Source organism: Corvus brachyrhynchos, unplaced genomic scaffold (assembly GCF_000691975.1).
Source record: "Corvus brachyrhynchos isolate BGI_N302 unplaced genomic scaffold, ASM69197v1 scaffold87, whole genome shotgun sequence".
NCBI classification, from domain to species: Eukaryota; Metazoa; Chordata; class Aves; order Passeriformes; family Corvidae; genus Corvus; species Corvus brachyrhynchos.
In genome coordinates, this window is record NW_008239767.1 from 2,586,206 (window position 1) to 2,598,592 (window position 12,387).

General features: G+C 41.2%; 1 protein-coding gene across 1 annotated transcript in view; it reads right to left on the reverse strand.

The window, feature by feature from the left end:
• Positions 1-5,895: 5,895 nt before the first annotated feature.
• UBE3D (ubiquitin protein ligase E3D) overlaps positions 5,896-12,387 on the reverse strand; it is a 165,072-nt gene continuing 158,580 nt past the window's right edge. Inside the window, exons 8-9 of the transcript XR_001864804.1 lie at positions 11,285-11,451; positions 5,896-11,110 (exon numbers count right to left, since the gene is read on the reverse strand). The gene's annotated coding sequence lies outside the window, so the exon portion shown is untranslated. The remainder of the gene's footprint in view (positions 11,111-11,284; positions 11,452-12,387) is intronic.

The window sequence follows — 12,387 nt, forward strand, 5'->3', positions numbered from 1 at the left end:
GGTTTTTGAACACGATGCATACATACACTTGTCTATGGTCATACACACACACATCTGTATGAGACATTTATGCACAAAACTAGTTCACAGTTCTCCTTCTTGCATTAGCCTTCACAGACAACATTGCCCAGAAGGTGATCCAAGTAAAACCCACCTGACACTTGGAGAGCAATGCCAGTTGCTGCACTGAAAGCCTCATCACTGCCATTCTCTGTGGGGTGTGTTCTATTTACTGGCATAGAAGTTGCTCAAATAGTGATGGTCAGAGAGTCAGAAAAGCAGGGAGCACTCCCTGGAGCTCTCACTGGCCTTACATAAAACCCTTCCATTCTTTTTTGCCATTAAAGCTGATCTGCAGTATTCAGACATCCTCTTAGGAGCTCTTTGGAGAGGACGTATTTCTCATAATTTATACTCTGAAAAAGAGAGAGGCCCCGTTCTCAGTGGGACCATATACTGATCTACTACCATCCTGCTGATCAGATATATTGACATCAAATTCTCCCCAACACAGTGTCTACTATGCACTCTGATTTGCTCATAAAGTTATTTCTAATTTCAGAGCAAGCACCTCTCCTACTGTACTTGCCCAGCTTACCCAAAGCATCTCCGTAAAGGTGATCTTCTGCCTGGCTGAGATAATTAAGTTGTTACAGACTGGGTAATCCAGGCTGGCTGCACTTACTGTGCAGCAAGTCTGCTATTGACAGGGGCAATTTTCTCACTAAAATTAGGCAGACCTTCTGCAAAGGGAAGAGATGTATATGCTTACAGCAGAAAGAGAACATGACACAGTATGACAGCTTTATGCTGAACCACAGACAAGGGGATGTAAAGCACAGCTCCTGGCCTAAGTGGCATGTGCCTTAACACAACTGTAGGAAGGCAGCTGAGTGCAAGCGTAAAAAATCCTGTAAATGTATGCAAGCACATAAAAGAGGCTGGACACAAAACAGAGTTTATCTCTAGCATGCAAAACTTTTCTCCTGAAGAAGCCACTTACTCACCACAAGCTCGTCTCTCCTCCCACCATTGCAAGAAAATGTGGAATAGTTCTTTGCCTCCCTTTTCCCCTCCTCACCTCATGGTTTCCATTTTATTAAAGCAGATCGGTTTTCAGGTTGAGTATCACCAAAAATCCCTCCCTAATAGAAACACAGGAGACAAGCAGTTGTCATGGGAAATGCTGGCTCCCTGCTGATAACTTTGTGGTGGCTCAGGCAATTGCCTCCTTATGTTTCCACTGAGATGGAATGATAAAACACCTTAGTGCCAAAGGGGTATGAACATGTGCAGTGATTACAGTGCTTGCTTTGCTTCCCTGAAGTCATGCTATCAGTAGTACTTTTGCACCTGGTTTGTCCCACCCTTGTGCATACTTCAGTTGCTAGTAGTGGGAAGCCCACACAGTGTTGGAGGCAGGAGAGCAGAGAAGAGGGAATGGAGGCTGCCCCTTACAAAAGCACTCAGGGGGTCATATCTGAGTAAGAGGAATAGCCAGGCAGAAATCACAGTGTTTCTGACAGTGCCCTCTCCATTCTGACACTATCCTTTGAAAGACTGTGAATATAAAGGAAACACCTTGTTCCGCCTTTGTTTAATGCAAAACTGCAGATTGAATTCATTGTGTGTGTCTGATGAGAAAATGATGAAAGAAACCTCAAGCCCTTTCTATTGGAAGCTTCTGCAATGCAGTGCACAAGTTATCCACACCTTTTACTGAACTGGTCCCTTAGAGGAAAGGCTGAATACTCATGAATGGTAAAAGAGAAAAGGAACTGCTTTTAATTACAATATTCAAATATTCCTTTCAGTATCAAATATTCCTCTTAAGATTCTGAAAAGATCAACTGTTTGTTACTGCAGCACACTCAGCCATGAACATTTTCCTAGGTAGCATGACTGGGGGTATATTTAAAACATAAATGCAGCTAAGAGAAGGTTGAAGCTGGAAATTTCCAAATGAATGCTTTTTCTTCCTCCCCCCTTTCTGTCTTGTCTGCCTGCATCACAAGCAGCCTACTTTCCTGTTTGCCTAACGCGTCAGGGTGATGTCCTGTGAGGATTTTAGCTATTTCATCACTTTATACTTGTAGTTCAACAGTAACATTCCAAAGTCCTCAGGAGGCACTTTTCTCTCGACGTTATACATCCCCTCGATTGCCTATACATGGAAAGAGATTCATAACTAATGTAGTTGGTGTCACAAGATTCCACCGGCACAGCAGTCAATATGGAATGCGGCACTAATTGCGAACAGCACCTATCTGCTCAAATTACTGTCGGAATGCTAACCTTGGGAAAAGATATTTTTATGCATAAGATTTTCTGCAAAAGAAATATTACTGGAAGTGAAACAGCCAGACTTCCAGTTATGAGAACGAGCTCTGTTTTTGCCCTTGTTACTGCTGCTTTCACGAAGGAAGAAAATATATCTTAAGACCAATTTCCCACTGAGGTTAATAAAAAAAACTGCAAAAAACAAGTGGCCATGGCAATACTGAAAGGAAAAAAATATCTAGATCCTGTTAAGTTATAAAGACAGTGTTGTTTGTTTTAGAAAACATAGAAATTTCTTAGATGACTTAAATATACAAAATGTAATGTGAAAAATATCCTCATTTGCAGTGCAGCATTTTTGATGGGGTGTCTACATTTTGTGTAGCACACAGAAAACTTTTTAGGATACATAGAGAAGGATTTTTCAAAAACATGTCACAAGGGACTGATTTTAGGATAGCTCTGTGCCACTTGCTTCTACAAAAATCCATATGCGTTTTGCAAGAGGGTCTGGCTTCCAGGGGTGAGGATCCCTTGGCCACCCTGGGTAGCAGTTCGGGTTCGGGATGAGGAGGAGGTTTTATCTCTTGCCAGAATGAAGCTCAGCACAAAACAATTCCCCAGGAACAAAACAACAGCAGAGAAGAGGAATCCTGTTTCAGGGATTTGGAGAGGGAGAACAGAGAAAGGATGCCAGTTGCATCCACTGGCAAACTAATTAGTACAAACTAATGGTCTTGATGAGCACAGTGTGATCCAGACCCAAGGAAAATATTCTTTTCCCAGAATAATCAGTGCCTTGCAACCTGAAGAATGTATAAGGTTTCTGAGGGAGGGAAAAAAAAAAAAGGAAAAGAAAAAAAGGAATAAATCAAAGAAATAATTTTCATAGTTTAAATCCATCTTTCCATAATAGACTGTTTGTTTCACAGAGACTGACATCATTTATTTCAGTGAGCTGTTGATTAGGATTTATTTCTTCTCTCACAAAAAACTCCCACCTGGAGTGAAGGAATCACTTTCGAATCATACTGCTGACCAGAATACCTCCTTATTTCTCAGCATGCCATTTCTATCATAGGTACATGTTTTCCCACTGCACTCTAGAAGTGTGCAGTATCAAAACCCATCATGAATTATACACTGAGATCTCACATACAAAATGTTCTCATGTTTACTCACCCTACTGTTAACTTCTCCAAAAGCCAGTTAAATTACCTTTCAGTGTGGACAGACTCTTCAAAGCAGCACGGATCCTGTGTTCATTTTCCAAAAACAGGCAATCAGCTAAGCCTGAGGGTTTGTTCTCATCCCTCTTGAATTCCCTGAATTGCAGTTTTAGGTAACTGCTCATCTTTTGCTACAAGGACCAGTAGCAAAGTAAGTTAGGTGATGCACTGTGATGCCTCATGTTGGGGTTCCTCCCCTCTGCCATGTGGTCCTGGGAGAGGGGCCCCGGGCTAGAGGAAGGGCCTATGGGGTTTCCCTACTCCCTGGTCAGCCTCGTTCCCCATTGGTTGTTTCGTGTTCCCCTGCCCGGGAAGGACCCTCTGGTCCTGTGTTTGTTCAGTTCTTGGCCAAGTCGTCGACCAGGTGGCTGGAAAAATAAACATCTCTGAAAATATCTACCAAGAATTGGTCCATATATTCTTTTCCACGGGCCTTGCTGTCTGATACACGTGTTGCAAGAATCCCCACTGCAACAGCCTAAGACACATATTCGTCTTGCTCCAGACTCATTCTAAAACCTGCTCCCTATTGACCTGGCTTAAAATAGGTATGTGGACAAAGGCACTGGGAAATGAAAAGTTGCCAAATACAATGTAAACTTTTTATGCATATGCTCTAAAAATGATGATGGTTCCAAAAGTGGGAAAAGTCTGCCAGTATCTTTAACACAAAAATATACTCTAAAAAAAAAATTAAATTACTGGAAGCTGAAAGAAATCCCCTTTCCCAGAATCACAGAATGGGTAAGGTTAGAAGGGATCACTGGAGGTCATCTAGTCCAACCTCCCTGCTCAAGCAGGATCCCCTAGAGCATGCTACTTGTCATTCTGTCCGAACAGCTTTAGAATATCTCCAGGGAAGGAGATACTCACAATTCATGTAAATGAAATAATGAGGTGTTTTAATACCACTGCTATTCATTCACATGCTATTCATTACCTGAGCAATCCAGGATGAAAATGAAACTTTCACATTCACACGCCTACAAGCAAAAAGCTGAGGCAGCAAAACTGAAGTTCAATTAGCACTTACCAGGCAGCTTAATTAGTGGTTCCCTTCAATGAGCTCCACCTGGGCTGTTATAGCCAATGGCTCTGGGATAGTGCAGCAGCAGCAGCAGCTAGCTAGGTTATTTGGCTCTGTACTGTTAGCATGAGAAATGGAAACAGTGCTAAAGTAATTATTGTTCTGGACACAAGAAAAATTAGTGTTTTGACTAATGAAACATGGTAAGTGATGAAGCCTCCATTAATATTATCATTTTTTTTTTAATGTGTTGGATGATGAAGCATTAAGGTTTCTATAGCATTTGCTGATTTCAGCTCTTAGGAATACTGATCTTTTGAATCTGATTGTTCAAGTGACTGTATTCTAACTTGCTCTTCTTGAGAGTTTTTCATAGGTTTAAATACAATTTTCTTTAAATTAGGCAAACAAATTCTTTGAACTTGACCCTATGAAGAGCTGAGCGACAGCAGTAACCCTGTAACTACTTCTATTACCATTTCCTGACTGGATTTTTTTTTTTTTTTTTGCTAGGGAATAAGGGTTAGATGTGGGACAAACATTAATTTGTTCAAAGCAGCATCCAGTCAGAGTTATGAGCATCCAAAGAAAGTATTATGAAGGCGGCTGGTCCACAGATCATCTGTAACTTTGAAAGCAGCTCTATTTGAGCTATTTCATATCTCCATCTGGTTCCTTCATTGTCAGAAAAGCAACTGCGTATAAATAAATCTTCAATGAATGATGTAGGAGGATTTTTCTTTTGACAGAACAATATTCAGTGAGACTTTTTTCACTTTTATAAATGATTCTGCATTTAACAGGCAGATAATTCTGAAAAAACTGTTACAATCACCTCATGCAGAAGCCCACACCAGAGCCCAAGTTGATTTTGCCTGACTTAATCCTGTTAATCTTCAGGTCACCTCTCTCATTTCATGATTTTTAAGGACAGGAAATGAGTTGATTGAAAACATGTGGAGAAATGACCTTCCTCTTTTCCTCTTATTGAAAAAAATATTGAAAATATTCTCCAATCCAGAATCCAAAATTTGTAGCAAAATGCATTTTTCCTCTTGCAGAGTACAGCAAAGTCGGTCAAGAGAGTCAAAACAAAATTTCTTTTGCTTAATTTTTCCTTTGTACCATCTCACTGTCTCTAGTCCTTTTCTCTGTTCTCAAGGATGGAAGCAAAATAGAAGGACAAAAGCTATGGAGCATCCACTTAACTTACCTGAAGCTGTTTCCCAAGCCACACAAGCACAATAGGGAATGCTGACCACTATCCAGTTGGGCTGATGTGAATTTCTTTGTCCATGCTTGGATTGACACTGACCACCCAAGCCAACAACTAGAGAGCACATAGCTGGGGAGACCATTCAGAGCTTGACTGGGAAAATTCGCACTGGGAACACTTTCAGTCTTTATTGAATGCCGTGGAAAAGCCAACACAGCTGTTAGGATACAATGCCATGCACAGACAGAGGACACCTCCACTGCCTTGCCTGGGTGACAGAAATGGCACAGGTCTGCCAGAGCAGTGCTCTCAGCTAAAACACACATCAGTGTTCACAGAGAGTGTCCCTACTCACTAAACTCTCAGGGTGACCTATGTCTCACATCAGTCCATGGTGACAGCTCAGAGTAGCTGACATAACACAGAGTGAAAACTCTGCTAGGATTAAAAATGTAATAACAGTAACCATAGAGATATTTTCCACCTGTATTTCTCTGAGATATAAGGTATTAGAAGAATTTCTTACAGAATCAACAGCGTGTGGTACCTTCTCCCAGGTGACAGAACCTGAAGAAGTGGTCTCAAATTTCACTGGAGGAGGTTTAGACTGGATATTAGGGAAAAATTTTTCATGGAAAGGGTTGAAAAGCATTGGAACAGACTTCCCAGCGTAGTGGTGGGGTCATCATGCCTGGAAGCATTCAAAAAAAGGGTGGATATGGCACTTGAGGGCATGGCTTAATGGTGAATGTGGTGGTGCTGCTGGGTTGGCAGGCAGTTGGACTTGATAAACATAGAGGTCTTTTCCACCCTTAACAATTCTATGATTCCATAATAGCAGTGTCTTGTTAGAGTAAGATTGGGTTAATTAATAGATCAAAAGTAGCTGTCATTAGAGAAAGGCTATGCAATTAACAGGGAAGTTTTTATAAGCTCCAATTTGGTCAGAAGCTCTTCTGATGGTATGAAAGCCCAAATGGTCACAAAGTTTGCTGCAACAACAGCAGACTGAGGCCACCTCTTCCAAAACACAGGATTACCCTTCCTCCCCAGTCTGTTGTTTAATATTGTCCATACCAGATTGCTGTGCACAGCTGTTTCATCTTCATGTTTGAGTTTCTTCCTTCACTGAGTATTTCACTTTTTCTCAGTGCAGCAATACATACTAGGGCTTCTGGGCATGGATTTTTCATTCTGGGATCTATGTCTCTGGCCTCTCCATGACCCAGCCACAGCTGGCACCCCAGATGCTTCTTTCCAGCATAGGCTCTCCAAAATCTGCTGCTCCAGAATCTCTTTCTAATCCAATTCTCTTCAACAAGCTGGACTTCATGCTTGCTCAGCTGCATAGATTTACTTGACATAGAGTTTGGCCCTTTTTTAGTCCAATTTACGTGGACAGCCAGTATTATATTGTTGCAGTAGTCAGAGATGACACATGGTAGGGAAGAGTCCAACTGGTCAGTGGCTTGGACCCAAAATCCTTGAGCTTCATCTCACCTATACTATTTTTAATTGGTTCCATCTAATTTCTCTAGTATCTAATTTTACATCATTAACAGTCTCAAGGTCTTCACTATGTCAGTGGCTCTAATAAAATAAACAGGAGTTTGTGTTCTTTATTCTTTAATATTTGTGCTTTAGGCTAGAGCAAGGGGAGTTTTTTTAAATACAGACCACAAGTGGCTGGACACCAGGGGTGTTTTTCTGTTCAAAAAGGTCACCATTACCCAGGCAGCTACTAAAAATTTAACCCATGGTTTCACACAGTAGTACTTGACACATTGCACAGCCCTACTATGGATTTACTTGTAAAGACATTTCTAAAAACAACAAAACCATATTGTGTCTATTGTACCCCCAAGCTGCAGCCAGGATCTTCCTACATAAATATAGGGAGCCAAAATTTCCAGGGACTTTTTGGGGTGAGGAACAGACCATCATATCCTGATCTGATCCAGTTCTGGTTCAGCACCCATGTACAGAATTGGCTGGATATGGGTGTGGGCATGAAAGGCATTAAAATATTTGCATTTATGTGTCGTGTACATTTTTATCTCTCTTATTCTTAAAGGCAGAGTACATTATAATGTCAAATGCAATAGGACTTTCCCCTCCCCCAAAATAGTATAGTTGCAGAGAGCTGAATCTCCTAACACAATACTGCTCCGCAATTTAGAGTTCACGTGGAGCAAACAGCACTGGATTTCACTGCTGTAGCGTAATTCTCAGCTGTCATATATCCTGCACAGAACTGGGTTTCTGTCCTGCCTTTTTAACTGATTGTTCATCAAATTACTGGGTTATTGCATGGCAAACAACCATCAGTGGGAGTAACATAGCTGTCTGGAGAACTCCTGGACTGTATGATAAGAGGTGATACAAGCAGGACACCAGGATTGTGGTAGAGAGGTGTTAGTGGGAGTATGACACACCTATGAGCATTGACACAGTACTGCCTAAGCTGTCAAAACATAGGCACATTTAAGAAAGCACAGTCAAACTGGGGTTCAGCCACTTGCAATTTTAACAGTAAGTGGAAGAGACATCTTGATACTCGTAGGAAACAGGAATGGTCACAACTGGCTGAGGTGCAGCAGGTAGAGCTATGCTTGGAGGAGTGTTTTGCTGATAATACCTGATGTGCAAATACCATTAGAGAGCAGTGACTGGGGCCACCCTGGTGCTAAGTGGATACAATTTTGTGCCTTCTGTAACCACAGAGATTTGTCTAACGCCCGTGTCTCTCTCCTTTCCCCATCACACCTCCATCAATGGACTCCACTTCTTGAAGTATCTCTGCAATGAGCAAGGTCTGTCCTTTCAGACACCAGCCTGCTTGGAGGTTATTGATAACCATAAAGATATCATCCCCAGAGGCTGTTTTTGTTTATTTTTCATGGGCAAAAAATATATTTAATTGGTTCTGTGAATCAGAAGAATGACTCCCTCCTTCTATTATGGTAGGATGTATGCAGCATTATATGACACTGCCCTTTCCACCACACAGTTTCTTCTACAAACATATCTGCTATTATTTCAAAGTCTTCTTTCATATTATTAACTCACTGTGTACTAAGTTATCTCAACTTCACCCCTTTTGCAATACAGTAATCATAATCTTTGATTTTACACAGTGGAAGAAACTGAGATAACTATGCCCTGTTCCCACTTTCTCCATACCCATATTATCTTTGTCACTTTCTTCCTTACACAAATCACACATAGATACAAGAAAGATTAAAGTGACCACAACCAAAGCAATTATAAAGCCCCCTGAAGCTTCTCTTGCCTTTTGTGACATCTCACAGAGTCACTCATCTCAGCCTTTTCCAGACAGAGCAGTGGTGGTGCTGCAGGACACTCTTATCAGCCCCTCTGAGGAGCAGCAAAGAAGATCACCTTGGTATGAAGGCTGCTCCTAGGCCAGTGAAAAGAGAAATCTGATGCATGTTCTTTCATGCCTCACAGAAATTAAATTTGCCAGACATCTTAATTAACAGTAAATTTAGACAGAGAAAGTAAAATGTAATTGTTTTCACCTTAATTTTTTATCAAAGTGCACGACCATGCCCCTTCTAAAAACCATTTGAAAGTGGTAAAGACAGATCCTTGGTTACTAATTTTAGAGGGATCATCATGATTTCAGTAGTCTGTCTCACCCACTCTGTCAGGAACACTAATTTCCCACTTGGCATTCTGATGCTGAAGGCTTGATTTATGGGAAGACTTGCAGTTGTGAAGGACTTGGACATTTTTTCCACTCCAGGAGTGGATGCTGGGTGCCAGTTTCTGAGGCTGGTGGACCAGCCAAACCCCAGCCTAACACTGCAGCTGCTGACCTCAGGGTCAGTTGCAGTGATTCTCAGCTCCAAACTGCTGCCCCCACCCCGAGGTTGCTTTGATTTACAAGCATGCATGGTTTTTCTAGGACAGGTAGTTATTCCTACTCACCTGCAACTTTAACTCCTTCAGTCCCACAAACTAAGAGCACTGCAGATTAACTTTGGTTTTCGCCAGCAAATTTGTTCCCTCACAAGGTGAGTAGGTAGAAGTGAAATGTCAGCTGTAAAGGAGGTGAGTTTCTCAAAAAAGAGACATGTTCGTGAAGCAGTGGGGACCTTGGTGGCTGTTAAGGTAACTCAGACACATTTAAATGGCATTTCACATTCAGAAGAGAAGACCTTCTCCTTAACTGTGAGGAGTGATCATTTGGTGACAGTGTTGAAATTGGCCAACAGACTGTAAATAGTCTCTCCTGTGACCCATGCCATAGCTTCTTAGAGGACTAAAATAATTTAGTGTTTGGCACTCTCAGATTGTACTCACAAACATTTATTTAATCTCTCCCTCTCCATATTCTCATTGTGTGAATGGGAAGACAAATGTAAGAACATTGAAATATGATGTTTTGAGAACATGGATCTGGGCTTGCGCCCTCTGTCACTTCAACTTCTCTGCCTCTAGATCACACATAAACTGTTCAGCTGCTCAGTTTATTATATCTAGCCTTAAAGTCTGGGCTCACTCTCCCCAACCTCTAATAGACCCTGGGAGAAATACAAGCACAGCTTTACACTCTATCTCAGTTGTTTCCAAAACCCAAGAAACTGTTGCAATAAAGAGAGAAAAAATGAGTTTAAAGGGAGAAAATAAATTGAATCTGTCAAACCAAATAGCAAGTGGGCTGGCTGGTTAGTTAAATAATTTTTATTGGCTTTTTCCAACTAATCTGCCTGCAGGATTTATTAGTCTTTTACTATATCCTCAAATAAAGCATCCAAATTTAGTTCCAGTTTATGCTTTAGCCATTAATAATTTTGTACATCCTAGAGAGCATTTATATTATTTATTAATTTTATCTAACCATAATTACAGTCATTGTGGCTGTTTAATGAAAAGTTACTCCGGGCCAAGGTTCTAGAATTCAAATTGCATTTCGTCATTTTTACAGAGAGGCCTTTTGGAGTATTTAGTTCCTTACCCAAGGGCTTCCTCCTGGCCAGGAAACATTATGAAGAAGGGATAACTAGAATGGGTTGCGCCCTGGCCCCATGCAAAAGAGAAACACTGCCATGCCTTGTTATTCTATTAGCCTGACTGTCAGAGTCACTCCAACTTGCACCATTCAGGTTTGTACCAATGTCCACACACAATTCTCACCATGCCAGAACCAGGACACACAAGAAGAGAAGAGGCAGAAAGACACTTTGCATCTCTCACCTCTCTGGTTTCTGCAGTAACACTGAGATCAAAGCTTCTTTTTTCGAGGCTATAGATGCACTTGCAGCTCCACGGTCTATGGTAATGAGCCAACAAGTACATCCTCATGCAGCCCACTTCTGAGTTGCTCCATGGCTGTGAAAATGAGAAGTTTGAGTTACATAAAAAGATGTCTTCTTTACTTTTCTCATAGTTTTCCTATGTGGATCTTGTCAGTTTGCTATAGAGCAGACAGTATGTGGCTCTCAATCTTCAAACTGTATGTCATACTGTAATTTTGTCTTTTCAAAGTTTTGAGCACCTACTAACCTCCAGCCATTCAGGAGATGGCACTGAGTGAAATCTCTTCTGTTTTTCATGAATCCTACATCTCATTACTTTGAAGTGGGCAGGAGAAAGTTTCTCCATTCATGTACGCCACAGGAAAGGTTTCCGTGAGTCAACTCTTTGCAGTATAGAAATGGCACTGCTGTAGACTACAGAGAAGGGACAAAATCCATGTGTTACTTTGGCTGCTTCTCGTTTTTTCTTTATCAAAACTTATAGGTTGGACAGGCTGTTAGGAAAGAAATCCGACCCAGCTTATCTAAAAGCAGGGACTATTCTTCAAAGAAGATCTCAAGGCATTTGTATGTGGTAGGTTCAATGTTCCATGAACATATCTGAGAGAAAATTTTCCAATAATAAAAGTAATATTAATCTAAGGTAACCAGATAGCATTCACACAAGATTATCTTATTCTATGTAGGTTAAATTCATATATTCATTTGCTGCTGCTGAACAAGCTGGCTTTAGGACCTTTGCCCATGTGAGGCCATAATGATTTCTTATTTTGCAGTCAGCTGAGTTTCTACATTTTCCAGCTTTTTAACTTGAACAAGTCCAGCATTAGTCTGAAGTCCTTCTACTCCTTCAGCCGTAAGTTCTTCTCTATATTGTGGCCCCAAGTTAATTCTAATTACTCAGATATTTTCGTGCATGAAGTCTTACAGAATGGATTAAGATTTAATTTTAATTTTAAATTTAGATCCTGAATTTTAAATTCAGGTCTACATCCCTGAAAGTCAAAACCAGGGACCTGGTCACATCATGCATCTGGTCTTCCCACCCACAAAACCTCTGTGGTGTTGAGAGGTGATTGCTCAGCAGGGATGTGAAAACACTGCCTGCTGACAGACCTGCTCTGGGATCCCAGTGTTTCCACACAGCACTTCTCTGGGATCATGCTGTTTCACCGTGACACTAGATTTCATCAGCTGAGTGAGGGCTGACACCTTCATCTGAGATACACAGAGAAGGCAGTCAGGCATTCAGCAGAGCCTAAGAAGGTCTTTGAACATCATGGAGTAGAGTGTGCAGGTTTAGACTTTTGGAGAGAGACTGAGGAAAGTGACAAACAAAGCCAGGGAAAG